The sequence below is a fragment of the Alnus glutinosa genome, chromosome 4, assembly GCF_958979055.1.
Source record: "Alnus glutinosa chromosome 4, dhAlnGlut1.1, whole genome shotgun sequence".
Classification (NCBI taxonomy): domain Eukaryota; kingdom Viridiplantae; phylum Streptophyta; class Magnoliopsida; order Fagales; family Betulaceae; genus Alnus; species Alnus glutinosa.
Genome location: NC_084889.1, coordinates 18,887,700 through 18,892,667, shown reverse-complemented (window position 1 = coordinate 18,892,667; position 4,968 = coordinate 18,887,700).

The following is a 4,968-nucleotide window of genomic DNA, read 5'->3' as shown; positions in this document are numbered from 1 at the left end:
ACATCTGGGCCCTCTGGGATCCTTCTTTTCTTCTTCCTCTGGTTCAACCTCTCTAGGAGCTTTCTTCACTTTTTCAGAAAACTTCTTTTTGAATCCATCATCTCTCAAGTCTTCTGAAATTCTTGGCTAACATAGCCACAGCTTTTTCTTCCTCCTCAGACTCATCTTCAGATGAAGCTTCTACCTTCTTCTTGGGCTTATCAGGGCAATAGTCTTCAATTTCTTGACCGAGGGCAAGGACAGCTCGTATGTTTGAAGAGATCCCACCAACTCTTCAATCTTCATCTCTTCTAGAACTTTGCTTTCTTCAATGGTGGTCACCTTGATTCTGAAACGCTTAGGCAAAGATTTTAAAATTTTTCGGATGACTTTTACATCCGAGACAGGTTTCCCAAGACTCACCATGGAGTTTCTCAAGTCACTCATCTTGGAGTAAAACTCCCCGAATGTCTCTTCTTCCAACATCTTAATTTCTTCAAATTTTGAAATCAACATTTGAAGTTTGGCAGATTTAACAAGCTTAGTGCCTTCATATGTTGTTTCCAAAAGTTGCCATGCTTCTTTGGCTGATTCGCAGTTTGAAATTTTGGCGAATTCAGATGGAGAAAGTGTTTGGCACAGAGCATGGAGGGCTTTATCATTTGAAAGACGTGCATTTTTCTGAAGGACTAGTTTGAGTGCTGAATCCTCTAGTTTTGTCCAACCAGTTTCAACAATACTCCAACAGTCAATAGATTTCAGAAAGAAACGCATACACGCCTTCCAATAGCCATAGTTCGTACCATCAAAGGCAGGAACAGAATTAAGAGTTTGAGAAATTAAAATAAATAGAAGTCAAAAATAACACTCAAGAAATTAATCTTCTCAGAGTGTACCAAGCTCTGATACCAATTGAAAATTGACTTCTAAATAAAAAGGCAAGTGTGTGCAATAGTGTACAACAAAAATAACAATGCGGAAAATAAAAGACACAAAGATTTTTGTTGACGTAGAAACTCAGTTAAGAGAAAAACCACTCCCGGGCAGCCAAACCCAGGATATCCACTATTCAGAAGACAAAGCTAGATACAAAGCAGTAACACTCACATACCCCTAATGCAGTGGTCGTACCTTGCTCTCTAACGTGTAACCTAACACGAACACTTCCCAACCAGGTCTCCTACCTGAAGGGGTCTTCAATGGAATCATTTACCTTAGGGCCAACCCCTAAGATAGACTTCAGTTGTAGCGCAGCAATAGCACACTTGCAATGGCTTCAGAGGAAACTTAATTAGCTCAACGATCTCTCAAAATAACTTCTCTGAGCACTTGTGGAATTCAATACCGAATTCTTGCAGTTCTCGATGCCCAGGGGCCTCTATTTATAGGCTGAAGTACAGAATGGGTGACTGCAGTAATATGTACGGACGCCGTCCAGACGGTGAACCTGAGCCGTCCGGACGGACAACTGTGCGACCAAAATTTCTGAAATTTTTGCTGAAAATCTTTCCTGTTTGAGAGCCGCGTCCGGACGGTGAGACACTGTCGTCCGGACGGTCGCATGTCCGCTGCAAGTAATTTCCATATAAGGCTTTAGCGCGTCTGGACCATGGGGGATGAGCGTCTGGACGGCTAATCTACAACACGCAATTTCCATATCTGCTATGCGCACGTCCGGACCATGATAGGCAGTCGTCCAGACAGTTGAAGTTGAATCGGCAATTTCCTTAACTGTTGAACGCGCGTCCAGACCAAGGCTGGCTGTCGTCCGGACGGTGATATTTGAATTACGATTCTTGCCATATGTATGAGTGCATTCGGACGGTAATCCACGTCGTCCGGACGGTTGAAGCAATCTTCCCTTAAATTGAACTTGGAAAGAATCTGAAGCAGATCGATCATTGAGAGGCGTCCAGACGGGCTGCTGAAACGTCCGAACGGATGCAAGGTGGAACAGTAGCTTCTCGAAACAGTGAAGGTCCGGACGGGAAAGCACGTCGTCCGGACAGATGATGCTTGATTTTTCGGGGCATCCGGAAGGTATGACACGTCGTCCGGACGGATGGAACAGTGGACAGATGGGCGTCCGGACGGGATGACACGTCGTCCAGACGGCTGACAGGGAACGGAAATCTTCTAACTTGTAAGCAGTGCAGAATCTTCTGACATCACTCTGAATAGTGGAATCCCTGATAAAGCATCTTTACATACAAGTGATTTTGTCAACCAGAATGTAGCCAATCAAAACCTAACAATAATGATGATGATGATGTGCAGGATTGAGTGCTTTGGCTACTCATGTTTTATTTTCAGTTGTTTTGTTTAAAACTTTTGTGTTTATTTGGGCTACTGTTGAGATACTTTACTTTTATTCATATTTTGTTGAATATTAGTACTTGTTAACTGTGGTTTTTAATACTCTATTTACCCTTTGTCCTTTTGAGACAAAAAGGAGAAGTATTTTTATTTTTTGGACTAATTTTTGTATTATTAATTGGTCAAGTGAATTTTCTCCCAGAATGGCCAAAGGGGGAGTTTGTTAATTCATTGGCTACATTCTATTGACAAAATCACTACCATATTAGTGTGCTGCTATAACAGGGATGCCGTAATTTTTTAGAGTCTTCAAAATATTCAGAGATTATTTCTCTAATATGGAAAGGGCTTAATATGACAAGTTCAGTATCACAAATATCAAAGAAAGGCAATTTCCGAAAGTCAAGGAAGATTCTGACGCACTTACAGCTCAACAAAGGCAATTCCCTTGCTACCGTCCAAACGGCCCAGAGGAAGCATTCGGACGCCCATCAGTGTTCGAAGAAATGTCCAAACACATCAGCAAACGCCAACCACAAGGAACTCATGTTTGCACAGATGTCCGGACAGCCCAGCGGACACCAACTCCCAAGAGCACCTGTTCGTACAGGTGTTCGAACAACAAACTGAAGGCTGTGAACAGTGAAGATAGCATGCAACTGTTCGGATGCTAGGGCAAAGCCGTCCAGACTCGATGACCGAAGATTAATGAAGAAACGCGTGAAACCGCGTGAAAAGAAGTCGGTTGATGCTTGCCATCCGGACGCCCAATGTCTAGGTCCAGACGCCGCCCAGAGAACTTCGAATCAGACTTGTATTAGGTCTTCTAAAGCCTATATATAGCGGTCTCTAGGCATGTAATCTTTCAAGAATTCAGTATTGAATTCCATTGTGCTAAGAGATGGTGTTTAAGTAGAGATTGTTAGATTTGCTAGCTCTCTTAGAATTTTATTTATGTGATTTGATCAACCCATTGAATTCTAGTTTAGGGAGAAGCCCTAAGCTAAAGAAGTCCATTGAAGACCCCTTTAAGTAGGAGACCTGGTTGGGAGGCGTTCATGTGTAGGTACATTTCAGAGTTAAAGGTATGACTACTGCATCGGAGGTATGTGAGTATGAGTGCTTTGTAACTAGCTTTGTCTTCTGAATAGTGGATTTCCTGGGTTTAGCTGCTCCAGAGTGGTTTTTCTCTTGATAAACATTTTCACTTCGTTAACAAAATATTTGTCTCTTTTAAATTTTGCATTTAAATATTTTGTTGCACAATTGATCACACACACATGTTAAATTAGGAATCTTTATTTTTCACACCGGATGAGACGAGATTTAGCATCTCTCTTGGACAACAAAGTCATATTTTCCTTTCCGAACCTCCAACCTTGTACTCTTTCAGGTCTTCAATCGGCTCCCCCAACTGTGGTTACTATTTCCCGTCTTCTCTAGATTTCTCCCTGAGATTTGTCTCGTCGGGAAGAGTCTTCTTCAATGTCATGTTGTAGCAAGGCTGAGCCTCTCGTTGATCTCCTTTAACAATCCTGACCCCTTGATCGGTCGGGAACTTCATAATTAAATGGGGTGTTGACGTTACAGCCTTGATCTCGTTTAACGTCGTTCTCCCGAATATGGTGTTGTAAGCCAAATGTCAATCCACCAGCAGCAATTTCACCATTATGATCCGTTGTCTCGAATATGTTCCCGCAGTGACCGAGAGTTCAATAGAACCCACTGGCAACACCTTTTCTCCTGCAAAACCCACCATGAGGTATCTAGCCGGGACAACTTTGTCCCGGGGAATCTTCATGTGATCGAAGGCGGACTAATACAAGATATCCATCGAACTTCCTGTATCAACCAAGACCCGATGTATCTCGTGGTTAGCAATCGCTAAAGTAACCACCAATGCATCAGTGTGGGGAAGCGAGACCCCTGCATAGTCGTCATCTGAAAAACCTACTACTTGGGTTTTGCATCTCCGTGACTTGAAAGGTTTCTGAATCGAGTAAACCTCAAAGTCCTTCAACTGCCTTCCATAGGCCTTCTGAGCCGATCTAGATTCTCCCCCTCCGTCGAATCCTCCTGATATGGTGTGGATTACAGGAAGGTTGTCATGACCTCCATGTCTGGCTCGGCTTCTACTTCTTTCACGTCTCTCCTGTTCTTCTCCTTGGGAAGTAGGTTCCCTGGTTCTATCCCAAGTCCTTTCACGACTTCTTTCTCGGTGTCTAGGCTCTCGGTCTTGATTCCTTCGGGGTTGATAGGCCCGGGCTTGATCCTACTGGTTACCCCTCTGAGTGATGAGGAAAACCGGACAAGCCTCCCGTTCTCGATGAATTTTTCAATCAAGCACCTCAATGATAGGCATCCTTCAGTGTAATGGCTGTTACAATCGTGAAAGGCACAATACTGATCGACAAGCCGAGGAGGCTGCTGCCTGGTCAGTAGCCTTGGCTTTTGGTAGGTGGGATCCTTCTTTACTTCCAATAGAACCTCGAAGAGGGAGGCATTAAGAGGAGTCTAGGTGTAATCTTTAAAAGATTTCTTGGACTTCTTAGGCTCGGCAGGACCTTCTTCCCAGGTGCCCTTTTTCTTCTGTTTAGACCCCTCAGAGATCGAAGCATTAGACTGGTCGAGTCCTAGATGGGCTTAGAGTGTTTCCTCCTGGTTTATGAATTC